This window comes from Capra hircus, chromosome 7 (assembly GCF_001704415.2).
Source record: "Capra hircus breed San Clemente chromosome 7, ASM170441v1, whole genome shotgun sequence".
NCBI lineage: Eukaryota > Metazoa > Chordata > Mammalia > Artiodactyla > Bovidae > Capra > Capra hircus.
This window is the reverse complement of record NC_030814.1, coordinates 49,475,394-49,496,356: the sequence shown is the minus strand read 5'-3', so window position 1 is coordinate 49,496,356 and position 20,963 is coordinate 49,475,394. Positions and strand designations below refer to the sequence as shown.

The window sequence follows — 20,963 nt, the reverse complement described above, 5'->3', positions numbered from 1 at the left end:
ACTGGGCCTCTGCTTGTGGTAGATTCTCTTTTGGAGGACAGGCTTTAGAGTGTAGGCTCAGTAGTTGTGGCTCATATGCTTAGTTGCCTCATGGCATGTGGATTTTCTCGGACCAGGAATTGAACCATGTCCCCTGCATTTAGTGTGTAGATTCTTCAGCACTGGTCCACAGGAAGTTCCCTCTATCTCCTAAAACTTAATTCATACGCGTTCACTCACCCAGTCAACAATCACTTATTCAGTGCCTATTACGTACAAGGCAATATGCCAGGCACAAGAATCCAAAGATCAATAAGCTGTAGCCCTGACAGTATACTTTGAATTTTTGAATGAGGTTAATATATTTTCTTAAATAAATAAATTTAAAAATCTATCACTCTGTTGAGGGTAGAAGTGAAGGGAACTCCTTATCTTTGACTTAGTATCCCTGGGGATAAGGTGATGTCCATTTCTTTGTAAATGTTCTAGAAATCAATCCAAAAAGGCAATTGGATTCCTTTGTTAGAGGTGTCCAGTCAAAACAAAGTAGCTTTCAAAAGCTCTGAGAAAAGAATACCTCTTCTGAATCTGACAGCTAGATTTCTGCTCATCAGAATATTTGTGACTAGGATGAAAGATGAGGAATTAGTGCCAATGCATTAGAAATTTAACTCAAGGTAACTCTGAGTCCTAAAATAGAATTTAAAAAAAATCAAATAAAAATACCATTCAGCTTCTCTCCTTTTCCTTAAATTACCAAATAAATAGTAATCCAGGGAAGCAGGAACCCCACTACCTCTTGAACCCCTATATTATAGTAATCTGTCCAGAAGGTTTGACACTTCTCTCTTAAATCAGAAAATTCAACACAAGCAAGGAAGAAGGGCTTATATTAGTAATGGAAAGTAAAACAGGTAAATCAGATGATCCCAGACATGTGGGATAAGTGATCTCTCTCACACACACACAGGAGCATAAAGTGAGGTGCTGAGCACTCATAAGACCCTCACTCACAAACTGGAAGTCTGATCTAGCTGTCAGACTAGTTTGGGGGATCAAGTCTTCACTCCCTGGGTGACTTTGAAAAAGTCACTTAACCACTCTAGGACTCAAATTCTCTTCAGATTTCCTTCTGAATTGGAAGGAAACCTAGAGATCACCTAAACTAGTCTTTAACTTTTGTATTCTTCTTTGAAGCATCCCCAGTAATCCTGTGGTTGAATTCTGACTTTTAACGGTGGCAGGAGGCCCACTCTCCCCATGCAACTGATGTCATTTTTTAAACACTCTGATTGGTAGATAAGTTCTTCCTCACATATTTGCAATTTGTCTCCCTAATAGCGTTCCCTAGGCTAGTGATGTCTAAGGTCATACAGGTGAAGTCTGATCCATGGAAAACTCTTTAAGAAAGCTCTCAACTTTGCTTTTCTCCTCTACAGACTAAAACCACCCCTTCCTCTTCTATTGTTCTCATCCATCATATCCAAGACACAACACCATTTTAATCTTCATATGTTTGTGGGTGCAAAGTAGTGCTTAAGCAACCTGAGGCCTCAGACTGTCTGAATTTGAGTACTGGTCCTGTGTGATAGTGGACAAGTTATTATACTTTCTTTAGCTTCAATTTTTCTCTCTAAATGAGGATGATGAAAGTATACCTTTTTCTTAGAGAAGTTTTGAATCTGATAGATGAGGAAATACAAATAAAATGTTTAGTATAGTACCTGGCACTGAGTAAGCAATATTACTAGCGCTATCATTAATAATAATGATAAAATTTACATGAGAATAAGAATGAATATTAGAATTGGAGGATTTAGAAAAGTTAATCTAGTCCTTTCGTGACTCCATAAATAAGACTTAGTTGCCCTGACATGAAACTTTCTGTGCTTTTCATGTAATGATCACTTTCAAGTGTGTGTTCATCATCCGGCTCACCCCAAGAGGGCAGGGACTTTGTCTGTGGTGTTGACTGCTGAATACTTGGTGCATTCAGTGTCCCGCTCATTACTATGAATCACAGACAAGGAAACTGCGGTGCAGGGAGTGATAGCTTACGGTGAACATGTCGGATTTGTGATCTCTGAAGATTTAAGCTTGAGGACCAGGGACCAGGCTTGATCACTCAAGAGCTTTCGTATAGCAGAGTTTTATTAAAGTAAAAAAGGGACAGAGAACGCTTCTGACACAGACATCAGAAGCGGGACGGAGAATGCCCCCACCTGCTAGTTTTGGCAAGCTGTTTTATGTCTGTTAGAAAGCTATTAGTCAGATGAGAGAGACACCTCAAGGCTGACGGAGTTTCACCAGGCCCCTCTCCCACAATATGCAGTTTTGAGATAGGATGGCACGAGGTGCGTCATCCCTCAGCCTTAAAACAATTGATATGAATACTGGTTTGTTGAGCTATTATCAGCCAGAAGTTAGTCTTAGGTGGAACCATTTTGAAGAAAGGCAAATTCCAAAGCAAATACATAGTTTCATTAACATAGCTTAAGAAAAACATTTCCATAAGAAAAACGCATTGGTTAGCTCAAGGACTGAGAAAAGTTAAAGTCAGGTGGAACCGGCTGTCCTCATAGCAACACAGAATTTAAGACACTTGCAGCCTATTTCCTCTGATTGGAGACCCCTGGTCTTCCTGCCTGTTACCCTCTCAGGAAACTGGCAGATTTATCTAAGTTTGCGCAAAGGGCTCCCAGGAGAGCTAGGATAGGAACCCAGAAGTCCTGGGCAGCCAACACTGAGAATTAAATAAAGGTCCAGCCCTAAAATTTGGTGATTCGGGCGAGAGCACAGACATTCAGTGATCTTGGGGTCAATATTGCTACCAGATGGCCTAAGTGCTTGTCCCTGTTTTGAGGCTGCCTAGCCTGAGGGAGGAGTAGGTGCCTTAACTGAAGCGGCGGGCGGGCGGGCCACCAGGCGCCGCACCGACGACACCCACTTACATGGCTTCCTTCTGGCTGCGGGCCAGCGCACGGCTGCTGCTGCTGCGGTCGCCGCAGCTGGGGCCCGCTCTAGGGAGCACCCAGCGGAAAGCAACCTGCCTGCATATGGACAATTAACAAAGGCAGGAGCCAGGGCCGCCGCCTCCTAGCGCACGCACGTAAGCAGTGGGCAGAGCCGCGCCCGCCCGGCCTTCTGTGGGAACAGTACGCGCAGGCTCCAGCGCAGCGCGGGTCCGGGACTACTGCGCCTTTCCCACCCTGGCTGCGCAGTCCCCAGGGCAGCCGAGCTCCCCGGGGGAGCTGGCACCTTGCGAGCGCGGTGAGTTCACTTGGGCGATTGGGACGGCAGGATAGGGCCAGGGAGGCTCTCGGGAAAACAGCTGCTGCTGAGATCCTGAAAGGGAGGTGGGGGAGCGCGCAAGCGACTACGCCGGTCCGGGTTGCGGGTTGCTGGGTAGTTAGCTTTGTGTCTTGAGCCTAGTGGGAATGCGAGCAATCAGATAAGTCTGACCCAATCCGGTCAGTTTACAGGTGGAAAACTGAGGCCCAGAGAGGTAAGCTGGCTTGGTAAAAACTAATTATTTTTCCTTATGTCTGTTTATCCCTCTCTGCCTCAGTGTAAAATTGGGGAGGACTTTTAATGAGACTCCATATACGTTAAACAAAGGAATAATACAAACGATGGTTTAAAAAAAATTATTGACAAGGAAAGTATAGTTATAAATAGGCAATCAAGACCGAGGAAAAGGGAACGGAAATCTGTGGTCCATAGGTGAGCTGCCTGGGCCAAGAGCCCTCAGAGAAATAGTGCTAAGGCTGGGACTGGAAGCCAGAACTTCTGGCTCCCGCTGCAGTACTCCCTGGACAGCAAGCACCACGAACTTAAGAGGATGGGTAAGTTGACCACCTGCCCAGGCAGTGGCTCGTGACCTTCTTGGGATCACTGACTCCTTAAAAATCTGAGTCTCCTTCCCAGGTTTCCTGTATACCCTTGCACACAGTTTCAGATTTGACAGCAGGATGTAGCATTCCTGGTGTGAGGAATGACTGAAGGCTGGCCCTGAGGCTGCACTGTTTCAGAGCAGTTTATTTGCTTTAAAGGGAGGGAGCTGGTGAAGGAGTGTTCCTGCTCTGAGTTGAGACAGCGTCCTGAGGCCCCTAGCTGCCTGATCTCACACACTCTGTTTACCTGTTCCAAGGCCCTGTTTTCTTTGTAAACTGGAGGAAAGATTGCTTCATCTTTCATATTGTTGTCAGACTACAGATGAATATTAAGTCCAGTACCTGACAGTAGTGGATGATCAATAAAAGGGCTGGTGCACACAACCCAGTGAGTCAAAGCCATGCCATTTAAGAAAGGGTGATGAACTGGGGGGAAATGGGCTGTATCCGGAAGTAAAAGAAAACAAAAGTTGAAAGTTAAAAATTTGCAAATGTAAAGTCAGCCCTATAGTGGCTGACAAATGACTGCACATACCTTAGTGATGGTAACCTAAATAAGAGCGCACTATTTAGAATAATGCTTCCCTGGTAGCTGGCTCAGTGGTAAAGAATCTGCCTGCAGTGCAGGAGATACAGGTTTGATCCCTGGGTCAGGAGGATCCCTGGAGAAGGAAATGGTAACCCACACCAGTATTCTTGCCTGGGAGATCACATGGACAGAAGGGCTTGGCAGGCTACAGTCCATGGGGCCACGAAAGATCAGACAGGACTTAACAACTAAACAACAAATTTAGAATAATGTACTACACTCAATATTTGACCCAAGGTCAAATGCTGAAGGTAGAAACCAGCAGACATTTTAACAAGGACTGTTTATTGGGCCTCACACACCCCTTTTGAATGGAGCCAGCATCTGTATAACTGTTTTTAAATCAGAAAAAAGGAGAGCATACATGGGAAGCGCGTCTCCCCCCTCATCTTGCCCACCGATGGAGGCTCAGCTGAGTTTCTGCCCGGGTTCAGGAGTTACTTAGCAGTTGGCTCAGATCCCTCTTGGATCAGTAGCTTGCTGTGGAAAACAGTGCCTTGGTTGATTCTGCTCTAGAACAGATAAATGGCTTTTTATTTAACTGATCAGGGAGGGTGGTTGTTTGGGTGCTGTAACTGAAGCAAAATGGCTTTTGCTGAGCTTGATTGTCCAAAGCCTATTGACAGGCTTAAACTCTTTAAAATCTATGGATCCAAAATTATGAGGACAGGGCCTGGGCAATTTATCTATAATAAGAACAGCCCTTTCCAAATACTGTGTTGTTTCTTTTCTCTACCATGTTAGGCCTTGCAAACAGAGGCAGGGAAGTATGGCTTAGGGTAAATAGCTGTTGTTTAATTTGGGTTAAGACACACACTACCTGTATGGTGGTTACATTCCTCACTGTGTATTTATAAAGGGCAGTTTTTCCTCAGGGAGAGAGAAGGAAAGACAGAATGTGTATGTGTATGCCTGGACTGTGTCTTGCCCACTTTCTTCTTCACCCTCAATCAGTCATTTCTCAACCCAGAGAAGTCCTTTTTGTGCAAGCTTGCTTAATTTGGTCAGTTCCTTACCTTGCTAGCTCTGTTGCCTAATTTTGTTTCAAAGTAACTCTCTTAGAAAGTTTTTTTTTTTTTTTAATTTGATCTTTAGGTTCCAAACTCTTGGTGCTTTATGGGACAACAGAGCACACATACTCATCCACTTAGACAAAGTTTCTTATTTGAAGGCAGTCCATGTACACGTTCTGCACAGGGTACATGGACTCACCCTTACGGAAGGGATGTGCCTCTTCAGACTCATTGACTTCCTTCCTTCAACTATTCCTTAGGAGGACAAGAGTAAGAGCAGACCTTCTCAAGAAACTATAGCTCACTTGCTCAGAATTACCTAGGGGCTTGTCAAAATGCCCCATCTGTGACCCACTGAATCACAGTTGTCAAGAGCTGAGCAAGAATTTGCATGCCTCTTAAAGAAAGGACTTACGGTTGCTGCAGAGAAGAATGAGGGGAAGGGATGGTTAGAGAATTTGGGATGGACATGTACACACTGCTATATTTAAAATGGATGATAACCAGGAGGACCTACTGTATAGCTCATGAAACTCTGCTCAATGTTATGTGGCAGCATGGATGGGAAGGGTGTGGCAGGGGGAGAATGGATACTTGTATATGCATGGCTGAGCCCCTTTGGTGTTCATCTGAAACTATCACAACATTGTTAATCAGCTGTACCCCAGTACAAAATAAAATTAAAAAAAAAAAGAAATATACAACAACAAAAGAATTTGCATGCTTAGTAAGTGCACCTCTGGTTGCTTATGTGTGGGTTGGAGGTGGAGACTATTAATTATCTACACACATCTGTATTGTTTGTCTAGTTATATAATGAATGAGAACTTATTTTGTAATTTTTTTTTGATCATGTAGCATGGCGTGTGGGATTTTATTTCCCCATCCAGGGATCAAACCTATACCCCTTGCCATGGAAACTCAGAGTCTTAACCACTAGACCACCAGGGAAGTCTTTTGCAATTTAAACAAACAAAAAATTCATGATGGCCAAAGAAAATATATTGATGGCAGATAAACTCTTGGAAGGATGCCAAAGATCATTTATCATTAGGGAAATGAACATTAAAACCACAAGCAGATAACCCTTCACGCAAAGACTGGCTACGCCTAGTGTTGTTGAGGTTATAGAACTCATACACTGCTGGTGGGAATATAAAATAGTACAACCACTTTTTAAAAAGTATGCCATGTTTTAAAAATACACATCAGGACTTCCCTGGTGGTCTAGGGGCTAAGACTCCATGCTTCTAATTCAGGGGGCCAGGGTTCAGTCCCTGGTCAGGGAGCTAGATCCCACCTGCCACAACTAAGACCTGGCACAGCTGAATAAATAAAATAAATATTAAAAAAAAATACACCTATCTTGTGATCTAAACATTGCATTCCTAAAAAAAAAAGTGAAAAATAAATGTTGCATTCCTATGTCCAGCTTTATTGTAATAGAGAAACAAGAAGCAACCAATTTTTTATTAAGTGCATAGATAACTATGGTATATTTATATAATGTTATACTACTTGCAGGAGAAAGTAACATGGATGGATGTCAAAATAATTTTGCTGAAGGGAAAAAGCCAGAAAAAAAAAGCATATGTATAATATAATTACAATATAAAATTCAAGGGGAGTTCTTCTAACTTACCTCAAACTTTGTGGTGGTTTCTAAGAGTTGTGTGTCTAATTTCACTTGTAACAGTGTCATTGGCAATTTGATCACTGTTCTGCCAGTGTTCATCCAGGTCATTGATTCATTAATTCAATTAATTGAGCATCTAGAGCATCTACTGGGGAAGGGAGTGGTTCCTTGGAAGGGAGATGGGAGTCAGAGAGGACTTGTCTTGGTTTCCATAGAGAAGTAAAGCAGTCACTTTTATGAAAAACATAAAGAATGACCACTGCACTCTGGTGCTATGCATTGGTCAGGAGGCTGTTGTACTGATTCAGGAGAAAGGTGGTGGAGGTTTAGATTCAGGTGGTCTCAGAGATGGGAAGCACTAAAAGAAATAATAGATATCCTTAATAAAGCAAGGAAGATCGCAGAGGTTGACACTGATCAATACTCTTTGAATTGGGTATTTTATCAGTTTTTAGTCCATATTACTGTCCTATTGCCTCCCCCTCTCCCCCAGCCACCATCACCACATCTTATTCCATTATCTCATCTTATTCCTTATTTGTAAGGCTTCCATCAGAGATCAGCAGTAACTTCCTAGTCCAGTTACATTAGCTTATGGTATTCCTTTGCTCTACTGGTCTAGTCGACTTTCATGAAAGGAATGAGGATAGTCTGGCACGACCTGTTTGTCTTTTTTTCTGTTAACCTGTGGTGGCTCCAAGTGATCTGTTTCCCTTTCCAAGGGCTGATAGACTGTCTGTTTTATTTGAGTGGCAGAAACCCAACTCAGAGTGGCTTAGGCCAAAGTAGGGTGGGAAATGAAAATGTGTTAGCTCAGATAAAAAAAAAAAAACCCAAAGGGAATCATTCTCCATCATGGTTGGATTAAGCAATGCTTTCAGGGCTTAGTCTCATGGTCTCTCCATCTCACAGCTCCGTTTCATTGGTATTAGCTGCATTGTCAGTCATACTCTGCTATGTAGTTCTTATTACTTATTATAATCATCATGATTAGGTGTTTTCACCATCTGCTTCAGTGTGATCAGCCAAGTGTCCTTAGATGTCATTCCTTTGATCCACAGTCATTCTACTCTTTCCTAGTAACAAAAACAACAGCTACTGTTATTGAAAGCTTTAATAGGCACTCTGCTAAACACTTTACGTGGATTCTTATGAAATCTTGTAACAACCCTATAAAGAAGGTTATATAGTTATCCTAGGAAGGCCAGCTGATTGATCACAGAATCAGAATTTGAAATCAGGTTTTTTAGCTCCAGGGTCTGGGCTCCTAATCTTAAAAGAGTGACCCCTGCAGTTATTCTTTAGGGCTAAGAAGAGGAAAACAAAGTCATTAAACAATGTGCCTAGTTTTTACTTTTTCTGAACATGAATGTTAAAATTTAGTTGGCAGTCATAGTAGGGGCAGAACTTTGGCATTACAGAGTTAGTCTTGTCAATCCCAGATCCTTCTGGGTTTTAGAGTTCTGGAAGTTCTTGGTACAGGACCCTCCACTCTGACTCTTGTATAAACGAGGCTCATTAGCAGGATCCCTTTGTTGCCATTCTCATTTCTATAGGTATTTCCTCCCTTTATTCTTCAACAGTCTTTTGTTAGTGTGGTGTTTAACTTTATCTTTGACAGTCTGCCCATGAGCCCTAATCCCTAGAGGTTTTATATCTATTTTTCCCCCATTGAATGTTTAAATTGACCTCCCTCTATAACTTGAGGTGGAAGGCTGATGGATGTTCATCTTTTCCTGCCATGACATTCTTACCTTCTGAAGGAACTTTTAAGGTGAACTTTCTTCTGGGACCTGCTTACTTCCATTTCTCCATTCACTTCTGACTGGTCAGAATTAGGTTCAGAGTATCATTTCCCTTGTTTGTTTTGTTTTGTTTTAATATTTATTTATTTGGCTGTGCTGGGTCTTAGTTGCAGCATGTGAACTTAGTTATGGCATGTGGGATCTAGTTCCCTGGCCAGGGATTGAACCTGGGCCCCTTGCAATAAAAGCCTGGAGTCCAACCACTAGACCGCAAGTGAAGTCCCTCATTTCCCCTGGTACTTCTGTCTTTAAAGGAGGAAATGACCAAGATGTCCATTTACTCAGTCCCTCCGCTTTTAGAGGAATGAAACTTGGAACAAATAACCAGATATTTTAAATGCCCTACCCTTATTGTAGAACCTCCTTTCCCCGCTTTATTTGTATCCTCATAACCCAGAAAAATCCTTAACAATAGGATTTTTGGAAATAGCTGCTCCAAATATTTGTTGAATGAATGTGTGAATGCCCAAATTTTCTGTGCCAGTGTGTACAGAGGAGAGAAGAGAAGAGAATTAACTGTGTTATCCTATCCTAGACTCAGACGCCGTCACTGCATAACATTCAACAAACATTTTTCTTTTGGTACCTACTGTGTGCTAGACTGGCGCTTCCCTCATAGCTCAATTGGTAAAGAATCCACCTGCAATGCTGAAGACCTCAGTTTGATTCCTGTGTTGGGAAGATCCGCTGGAGAAGGGAAAGGCTACCCACTCCAGTATTCTGGACTGGAGAATTCCGTGGACAAAGAGTCAGGCATGACTGAGCGACTTTCACTTCACTTTATTTCATGTACTAGAGTGATTTTATCTTTAGTTCTTAATTGTCTATCACAGGACATCAAGGAGATCACAGAACTGAGCATAGACTAGACTCTATTGAAAGGCATATTTTCCCACATGTATTCTCCAGGACAAGCCTCTTTATCAGACCAGACCAAGAAGTAGAACAGAGGCACCCATCCTGCTCTCCCAGGCTTTTAAGCTGCATTTGCAAAGATAGTGGATAACTTAAGCTATCTAATACTTTGTTTATTTAACTTTTTATTTTGAAATAATTATAGGTCAAGAGTGAAGTTCCAAGGATAGTATGGAGGTTAGGTATATCTTCACCAGGTTCCTCCAATGGTTACATCTTATTTCAATGTAACATAATGTCAAAACCAGGAAGTTGGCTTTGATATAATTCATGTGTTTGATTTTAGATGTCCTTTTGTCACCTGTAGATTTCTGTAACCACCACTCCAATAATGCAGCTCTATTCTATCACCAGGAAATTCTCCCTGTGCTAGTCTTTATAGTCACACCCACCTCCCCTTCACCAACATCCCTAACCAGCTGATCTCTATTCTGTTCTCTCTGTCATTTTAGATGTTTTATAAATGAAATCACACAGTAAGCTTTTCAGGTTGGTTCTTTTCAGGCAGCATGATACCCTTAAGAACCATCCAGTTGTTGCAGTCTATCAGTAGTTTATCCCTTTTTATTTCTGAGTATTCTGTGATACTGGATATACCATCTTTTTTTTTTTTTAAGCTATCCACCTATTAAATCCCCCTATTAAAGCAACATTTTGATTGTTTTGTTCTTAGCTTTTGCAAATAAAACTTCCTCAAGCACTTGTAGACAGGTTTTTGTATAGGCGTAAGTTTTCATCCTCTGGAATAGATGCCCTGGGTGCGACTGCTATTAAGTGTATGTTTTAATTTTTAAAGAAACAGACAACTATTTTCCAAAGTAGCTGCACCATTTTATATCCCATCAGCAACGTATGAGAGATGCAGTTTCTCCACATCCTTGCCAGTGCTTCCTAATTTGATGGGGTAGGTAACAGCTTTATGGAGTTATAATTCACGTCATATAATTCACCCATTTAAAGTGTACAAATCAATGGTTTTTAGTATATTTGCCGAGTTGTGCAACCATCTCCACTAATAAATTTAGAACATTTCACCATCTCCAGAAGAAATCCAGCCAAACTACACTCCAAATCATTATCCTTTCAGCCCTGTAAGCTACTAATCCATTTTCCATGTCTATAGATCTGCCTATTCTGGACATTTCATAGAAACAGAATAATCAAATATGTGGTCCTTTGTGACTAACTTCTTTCATTTAGCATAATGTCTTTAAGATTCATTTATTGTAGTTATAGCACACATTAGTACATCATTCCTTTTCATTGCCAAATAATATATAATATTTTTAAAGAAATAAAAATGTGCTTCTTTCCATTACATGGGATATAAACTAAGAGAACAACAAAATGTTGCTCTGAGAGAGTTTCCCAGGCCTGGTGGGAGGTCTAGATTGCAATTACTGTAAGTGCTATTTTAAATATTGAGCAGTTCTCTCTGAAGTATTACTTATGGCTTTTGTTAATTTAGCAACAGTTCAGAGTAGCCTTAATAGCTCTCCTGAAATCCTGTCGGAATCTTTCTAGAGAAGCAATGCTCTGGGTGATAAATGTCAGTGATTCGGGCCAGGGACAGGTCAGCGGGCCACAGGCAGCATTCAGGAGCTGGACTACAACTATGCATCAGACAGGTATGTTCCAGGTATGTATGGGCCTTCTGCCTTCTGAACAACCTTGCTCTTGCCAAGCACCTTGTATAAGTTATCTAATCCATGTGTCAGTGTCAGGACAGAAACTTCTGCTACTAATACATGAAAAGGAGCATTCATGTATGCAAATACATATTTATATATGTATCAGCATTGTGAGACAGGAAGACACAATAAATGGGTGCTCATCTTGTCTCCAAGAGCTTAGTGTCTAGACAGGAAGATGAGGCATAGCCAGCCCTAGGTAACCTGAGTACAAGGCTGAATGGGACGCATGCCACTTTAAATATTAGGAACTATTTCATCTGTTCAGAAAACAGCAGAGAACAAAATAACAAATGCCCATGTTCTTACTACCTAGCTTTGTTTAATTTTGGCGTTTTTGTCATATCTGTTTTAGTTTTTTTTTTTTTTTTAATAGAACATCTTAGATATTCAGCAGTGAAAAGGAAGGACCTATTAATAACATACAACAGCTTACATCAGTCTCCAGGGAATTATGCTGAGTGAATAAAGTGAGTCCCAAAAGGTTATATATTATATAATTCACATATAGATTCTGTGTGATTTACATAGATTCTTTTTTTTAATGAAATTTTATTTATTCATTTATTTTGGCCACACTGCACAGCTTGTGGGATTTCAGTTCCCCCAGTAACGCTGAAGAAACTGAAGTTGAACGGTTTTATGAAGACCTACAAGACCTTTTAGAACTAACACCCCAAAAAAATGTCCTTTTCATTATAAGGGACTGGAATGCAAAAGTAGGAAGTCAGGAAACACCTAGAGTAACAGGCAAATTTGGCCTTGGAATATGGAATGAAGCAGGGCAAAGACTAATAGAGTTTTGCCAAGAAAATGCACTGATCATAGCAAACACCCTCTTCAACAACACAAGAGAAGACTCTACACATGGAAATCACCAGATGGTCAACACCGAAATCAGATTGCTTATATTCTTTGCAGCCAAAGATGGAGAAGCTCTATACAGTCAACAAAAATAAGACCAGGAGCTGACTGTGGCTCAGATCATGAACTCCTTATTACCAAATTCAGACTCAAATTGAAGAAAGTAGGGAAAACCACTAGACCATTCAGGTATGACCTAAATCAAATCCCTTATGATTATACAGTGGAAGTGAGAAATAGATTTAAGGGCCTAGATCTGATAGACAGAGTGCCTGATGAACTATGGACTGAGGCTCGTGACATTGTACAGGAGACAGGGATCAAGACCATCCCCAAGGAAAAGAAATGCAAAAAAGCAAAATGGCTGTCTGGGGAGGCCTTACAAATACTGTGAAAAGAAAAGAGGTGAAAAACTAAGGAGAAAAGGAAAGATATACCCATCTGAATGCAGAGTTCCAAAGAATAGCAAGAAGAGATAAGAAAGGCTTCTTCAGTGATCAATGCAAAGAAATAGAGGAAAAGAACAGAACGGGAAAGACTAGAGATGTCTTCAAGAAAATCAGAGATACCAAGGGAACATTTCATGCAAAGATGGGCTCAATAAAGGACAGAAATGGTATGGACCTAACAGAAGCAGAAGATATTAAGAAGAGGTGGCAAGAATACACAGAAGAACTGTACAAACAAGATCTTCATGACCCAGATAATCATGATGATGTGATCACTAATCTAGAGCCAGACATCTTGGAATGTGAAGTCAAGTGGGCCTTAGAAAGCATCACTACGAACAAAGCTAATGGAGGTGATGGAATTCCAGTTGAGCTGTTTCAAATCCTGAAAGATGATGCTGTGAAAGTGCTGTACTCAATATGGCAGCAAATTTGGAAAACTCAGCAGTGGCCACAGGACTGGAAAAGGTCAGTTTTCATTCCAATCCCCAAGAAAGGCAATGCCAAAGAATGCTCAAACTACTGCACAATTGCACTCATCTCACATGCTAGTAAAGTAATGCTCAAAATTCTCCAAGCCAGGCTTCAGCAATACGTGAACCATGAATTCCCTGATGTTCAAACTGGATTTAGAAAAGGCAGAGGAACCAGAGATCAAATTGCCAACATCTGCTGGATCATGGAAAAAGCAAGAGAGTTCCAGAAAAACATCTATTTGTGCTTTATTGACTATGACAAAGCCTTTGACTGTGTGGATCACAATAAACTGTGGAAAATTCTGAAAGAGATGGGTATACCAGACCACCTGACCTGCCTCTTGAGAAACCTATATGCAGGTCAGGAAGCAACAGTTAGAACTGGACATGGAACAACAGACTGGTTCCAAATAGGAAAAGGAGCACGTCAAAGCTGTATATTGTCACCCTGCTTATTTAACTTATATGCAGAGTACCTCGTGGGAAACGCTGGACTGGAAGAAACACAAGCTGGAATCAAGATTTCTGGGAGAAATATCAATAACCTCAGATATGCAGATGACCACCCTTATGGCAGAAAGTGAAGAGGAGCTGAAAAGCCTCTTGATGAAAGTAACAAAGAGGAGAGCGAAAAAGTTGGGTTAAAACTCAACATTCAGAAAACGAAGATCATGGCATCCAGTCCCATCACTTCATGGGAAATAGATGGGAAAACAGTAGAAGCAGTGTCAGACTTTTGGGGCTCCAAAATCACTGCAGATCATGACTGCAGCCATGAAATTAAAAGACGCTTACTCCTTGGAAGAAAAGTGATGACCAACCTAGATAGTATATTCAAAAGCAGAGACATTACTTTGCCGACTAAGGTCCGTCTAGTCAAGGCTGTGGTTTTTCCAGTAGTCATGTATGGATGTGAGAGTTGGACTATGAAGATGGCTGAGCGCTGAAGAATTGATGCTTTTGAACTGTGGTGTTGGAGAAGACTCTTGAGAGTCCCTTGGACTGCAAGGAGATCAACCCTGGGATTTCTTTGGAAGGACTGATGCTGAAGCTGAAGCTCCAGTACTTTGGCCACCTCATGCGAGGAGTTGACTCATTGGAAAGGACTCTGATCCTGGGAGGGATTGAGGGCAGGAGGAGAGGGGGACGACCGAGGATGAGATGGCTGGATGGCATCACTGACTCGATGGACGTGAGTCTGAGTGAACTCCGGGAGTTGGTGATGGACAGGGAGGCCTGGCGTGCTGCGATTCATGGGGTTGCAAAAAGTCGGACACGACTGAGTGACTGAACTGGAACTGGAACTGGACCCAGGGATTAAACTCCTGCCAGGCAGTGAAAGCACCAATTCCTAACCACTAGATCACCAGAGAACTCCTTACATACATTCTTTATTTTTTCTTTATTTAAAAATTTTATTAATTTTAATTGGAGGATAATTACTTTACAATATTGTGATGATTTTTGCTATACATCAACGTTGCATACATTCTTGAACTGATGAGAGTACAGAAATGGAGAACAGATTCTTATTCGCTGGGTATTAAGGATGAGATGGGGCTGTAACCAAGTGGCTAAAAAGGCAACATGAAGGAAGGATCCTTAAGAAAGAACTGTTCTGCATCTTGGCTATATTGTTGTCAAAATGTACTGTAGTTTTCCCTGATGATGTCATTGGGGAAGTTGGGTAAAGGGTACATAGAACCTCTGCATTATTTCTTACAACTGTGTGTAAATCTCTGATTATCTCAAAATTAAAACTTTAACTTAAAAAGCCCCTCAGATACTATTAAGTCCTCTTTGATACTCTTCCCAATTCTATTGCTCTAGCTCCCTTTCCAGAGGTTACTTTTATCTTATGTTGATGGAAATAAATCAATCAACAGAATATAATAGGAGTAATAAGTTTTATTTGAGCCAAAGTGAGGACTTCAGCCTAGGAAACAGCCCCTCAGATAACTCCGAGGAACTGCTGCAGAGAAGCATGGTTTGCAGCACAGTTTTACATTATTATGTCAGAATAAAGAACATCAAAGAGATCGGGAATATACTGCTTCAAGGTTACAGAAAAAAACAGATCAGGGGCTTCCCTGGTGGCTCAGTGGTAAAGAATCCAACTGCCAGTGCAGGAGACACAGGTTTGATCTCTGATCCAGGAAGATCCCACATGCTGCAGAGCAACTAAGCCTGTGTACTGTAACTACTGAGCTTGTGCTTTAGAGCCTGGGACCGCAACTAGTGAGGCCCACATGCCCCAGGGCCCATGCTCTGCGACAAGACAAGCTACTGCAGTGAGAGGCCAGAGCACTGCATCTAGAGAGTAGCCCTCACTCACCACAATGAGAGAAATGCCCCTCGCAGTGAAGACCCGGCACAGTAAGAAATAAATAAATTATTAAAGAAAACAGTCCAACAGATCAGCATGTTCACAGTAAGTCAGTATGACCTCAGGGGAGGGAGTCTTATCATCGAAGGCATACCAACATTGGTATTCCAGAAAAGGAGACATTTAGTCCTTAACATAGACATTCTTTCCTTGTGGTCACTATGCCGTTTTCTTTAATAATTAAAGCAGATATGACAGTGTATGTCTGATAAGTCACAAACAGCCCATTTTAGGTAGCAGAAAATCAAGTCAAATCATGTATAAGCCAGAATGAGTTCCCTATACCTCAATATGTGAAAATTTTCTTAATAACCTGGATCTATTGCTAATTACCGGAGAGGGCAATGACACCCCACTCCAGTACTCTTGCCTGGAAAATCCCATGGGTGGAGGAGCCTGGTAGGCTGCAGTCCATGGGGTCGCTAAGAGTCGGACACAGCTGAGCGACTTCACTTTCACTTTTCACTTTCATGCATTGGAGAAGGAAATGGCGACCCACTCCAGTACTCTTGCCTGGAGAATCCCAGGGACGGGGGAGCCTGGTGGGCTGCTGTCTCTGGGGTCGCACAGAGTTGGACACAACTGAAGCGACTTAGCAGCAGCAACAGCATTGCTAATTACATCTACAAAATATTTAATACCTATGCTACATGTATTTGTCCCTAAACAAAATCTAGCATTATTTCACGTATTTTAAACTTCTGAAAACTTTTTAATTTTTTTTTCCTTTTATATTTTAAACTTTTAAGGAATAGTATCATACTGGCTTCCCAGGTAAAGAGGGTGAAGAATCTGCCCACAGTGCGGGAGACCCAGGTTAGATTCCTGGGTCAGGAAGGTCCCCTGGAAAAGGGAATGGCAATCTACTCCAGTATTCTCTTTTTTTTTTTTTTTACTTCAATATTCTTGCCTGGGAAATCTCATGTACAGAGGAGTGCCAGGCTATAGTCCATAGGGTTGCAAAGAGTCAGACATGACCGAGCAACTAACACATACACTGTATATCCTTCTGGGACTTGCTTATATATATATTTTTCCTCTTTACAACATCTATGAGGATATCCATGTTGATACATGAATCTATAGTTTTTTTTTTAACTGTTCAGAATTCTATTATATGATTATACCACAAGTTATTTATTCACTTGCATTGAGACACATGTTTTTTCTGATTTTTTGTTATTTCATCAGTATTGCAGTGAACATTCCCATCTATATTTCTTGTGTGTATATGGAGAAGTTTCTCAGAGGTGGGGCTATATCCAGGAGTAGCACTCCTTGGCCTGATAGTGTGTGAATTTTCAACTTTTCTAAATATTGCCAAGTTGCTCTTTAGGGTGGTTGCAACAATTTATATCATCATATCAGTATATGAGATTTCCCATTCATACAGTGTCATACCAACGTTTTATTTTCATATTTTGCTGATCTCTTTGACATGGAATGGTATCTCATTATGTTTCTGTTTGCTTGATTTTTTTTTTTTTGGCTGCACTGCATGGCTTGTGGGCTGTTAATTCCCTAACCAAGGATTGAACCCAGGCCCTCAGCAGTGGAAGCTCAGAGTCCTAGCTGCTGAACCCCCAGGGAATTCCTAGTTAGTTCTTAAATATATTTAGATAAAGCTTTATCATTTTCTCCATAAAGATTTTGTACACCTATTATTATTATTTTTAATTGTATGTGTGGCTTTTGAGATCTCAGTTCTCCAACCGAGGACTGAATTCAGGCCATGTTAGTGAAAACCTGGAATCCTAAGCACTAGGACGCCAGGGAATTCCCCATCTTTTGTTAAATTAAGATATTTAGGAAGGAATAAATAACACGTTATTATTGAATCTTTTTATTCTTATTGTGCTATTTTTCCTTAAATGAACTCTTGAAAATTGTTGTTGGTTTGCACAGGAATATAATTTATTTTGGAATATTGATCTCCAGCAAAATTGAGAAATTCTCACTTTTTCTTACATTTAATTGTTCAGTTTAGTTCAGTTCAGTCGCTCAGTCGTGTCTGACACTTTGCAACCCCATGGACTGCAGCATGCCAGGCTTCCCTGTCTATCACCAACTCCCAGAGCTTACTCAAACTCATGTCCATTGAGTCAGAGATGGCATCCAACAACTATCTCATCCTCTGTCATCCCCTTCTCCTCCTGCCTTCAATCTTTCCCAGCATTAGGGTCTTTTCCAGTGAGTCAGTTCTTTGCATCAGGTGGCCAAAGTATTGGAGTTTCAACTTCAGCATCAGTCCTTCCAATGAATATTCAGGGCTGATCTCCTTTAGGATGGACTGGTTGGATCTCCTTGCAGTCCAAGGGACTCTCGAGAGTCTTCTCCAACACCACAGTTTAAAAGCATCAATTCTTCAGCGCTCAGCTTTCTTTATAGTCCAACTCTCATATCCATACATGATTACTGGAAAAACCATAGCTTTGACTAGACGGACCTTTGTTGGCAAAGTAACGTCTCTGCTTTTTACTTTTTTTTTTAATTAATTAATTTTTTTCGTCTCTGCTTTTTAATACGCTGTCTAGGTTGGTCATAACTTTCCTTCTTCTGTTAGGTGCATACCACTCTGTCCTTCATTATTTAATTTTTAGTTCACTTCACAGCAGTGTGTGTGTGTGTGTGTGTCTGTGTGTCTGTGTGTGTCTGTGTGATGTCATTTCCTACTATTGCGGCTCTTGCAAACCCAGCGATCTAACCCACATCACTTTTGTCTCCTGCATTGGCAGGCGGATTCCTTTCCACTAGCATCACCTGGGAAGCCCCTTCAAAGCTATGAAAGCATATAATTTAAAGAGATGGATAGTTCTACATTTGTGATGAGAAGGAAAAACAGATAATTCTGTTGTACAGTGTTTGTTATAAAAAGCACCCTGTCCTCTTCTCTTGCCTTCTCCAGGCACTACCAGGCAGTTCCTTCTGCTGATTTTAGCTGATTGCACACATGTGCTATTCCTTCTTGAGCAGCACAATTTAGGCATTGTTCTTTGATTTCCACTATGGAGGATTAGGCGTTAGCTCTTTTTGACTCCTTCTCCCACACCCTGTCCTCTCAGTACATAATATGAATTAGATCACTTGCATTATTACCTGTGTAGAATCTATTTATAGTTGAATCAGGTAGTGACGCATAATTACTTTTACCTTTTCTACACAATCTTGTTATAAAAATTGTTATAACAATTTTTTTTGTTTGTTGGTTTATTTCTTAGTTTCACATGTATTGTCTGTGTAATTGCCTAAATAAGGACCCTATTCTCTGCTGTTTCAGTAAATTTGTCCTCAAGACATTCTAGTATCTAGCCCAGACTGTTTGCTGTCTGTCACCAACAGTCAAACTTAGGATTTCCTTTTATCTATCTTGGGAATTTCCTTGGCCTCTCACATATCAGGTTACCAGTTTCCTGTATCTAGTGTCTTTTTGTGTGTGATTTATTTCTTTATTTTGGTCAAACAGTTTCCTGACAAGGAAACTATAAGGTAAATTCTCCAGGTCTTCAGGATTCTGAAATTTCCTCCTAGTGTGTTTAGATTTGATTTTTTAAAAAAACTTATCCTGCTTGGGACTTGTACTTCCTAGATCTAAGCAATAATATCTTTTATAAATTCTGGACAATTATTAGTCTCATTTCTTCATATATTGCCTCTTCTCACTCTCTTTATTCTTGTCCTCTGGAACACAGAGTTGGTACATGACCTTATTTCAGTATCCAGATTCCTTAATTCTCTTTCGTATTTTGCATGATTTTCACTTTCTTTTTAGCAGTCTGTATAATTTCTTCATATCTATCTGCTCCTTTCCTATTTCTCTTTCCTAAATATTTAAAGTGTCCATTTAGTTTTTAATTTCAAAGACTAAATTTTTAACATCTGTAAGTTCTGCTTGGTGCTTTAAAAAATCGTACAGGTCTTTGTTTTTTGTATGTCTTTTCTTCTCCTGCTTGTTTTATAGTTTCTGTCCAACAGTTTGATTGTCTGATGTTCTGGGGATCTAATCCTGCTCTTGCTGTCTCTGATGATGCTCACTTACACTGGAGTTCTTATAATTTTGGATTTTAAGCTCAACTTCAGGACAGGGTTATCTCTTGGAGTACCATGTAGCCTAGATTAAGAATGTGTCCTCCTGGAGACATTTTATTTTTTCTGTGGATATTAATACTAGCATTAGTTCAAGACTTCTTTTTTGTTGTGGCATATTTCTCAGCATTGAGTTCCTTGGAACACATGTGTAGTATACATTTGAACCTGCGATCCAGTGAAAGCAGGCCTGTTATGAGTTTTCAGAAAGGACTTTTCCTTTATTCAGGACCCAAGTCAAGATGAAGAAACATCTTTGTCATTTTCTGTGTAGGTAGGGGGGCATTTCTTTTCTACTCCCCCATTTCTCTAGCGTACTTGAGGAAAGGAGCTTGTTTCCTGATTCTCCGTGGGCACTAATGCCCAAGTCTCTGAATCAGTGAGCTGGGCAGTGCTCTCTTCTTTGCCCACCCTGTCCACTTGACTACAGCTGCATCAGCTTAGTTGTTCCTGCTCTGGTTTTCCATTCCCTCTGGTTGGGGATCCCTACTGATTTCCTTTACTTTCTTGTAATACTTGCCATCCAGTGAAAAGGAAGTTTGTTAAAGCTGATCTTGCATTTCTAGGTGTTTTGTAGTAGGGAGATTTTTCTTGTCCATAGTATTGCCATTTGTACTTTTTAAACTTAGAGATGGAAGAGAAAAGAACATCTGGCTGGGAGGATCAGGAAAGGCCTTAGAGATGGATGCAAGAGCCTAGAGGCATGGGAGGGGTCACAGCAGGTGCAAAAGCACAGAGGCAGGAAATGACTATGCAGGAATGGAGAAAAGCACGTGACTTTCTTTCACTGGAGTGTCAGGGAAGAGGGAAAATGAGGCCAGAGGCAGAGGATACCAGATCACAAGCTTTGTTTCAGGAAGTTTAAACTGGAAGCATATCCAAGATGAATGGGTGTGGGTGGCAGCAGGTGGGAGAGGGGTTTGGATTTGAAACTGATTCTCGAGGCTATAGAAATAGTCAAGGTGATAGGTAATGTGGCCTGAATCCCCGGGGTAGTGGTAGGTGAAAATGAGGGAACCGTTGGGAGAAAGAGGGTGAGAGAGAGTCAGTGAACCAGATAAAGAAATCTGGGTTGAGAGCTGGGGGTGGGGAAAGGAAGAAAAAGCCAAGCAAGCACATTGTCTGAATCCTGGGAGATGAATTAAAAATGTCAACAATTATCTGAGCTGCGTTCTACCTTTTAA

General features: G+C 41.0%; 1 protein-coding gene across 1 annotated transcript in view; it reads left to right on the top strand.

Annotated features, from left to right (window-relative positions):
* Window positions 3,092-20,963, top strand: part of ARHGEF37 (Rho guanine nucleotide exchange factor 37) — a 58,815-nt gene continuing 40,943 nt past the window's right edge. The window contains exon 1 of the mRNA XM_005683157.3: window positions 3,092-3,249. The gene's annotated coding sequence lies outside the window, so the exon portion shown is untranslated. The remainder of the gene's footprint in view (window positions 3,250-20,963) is intronic.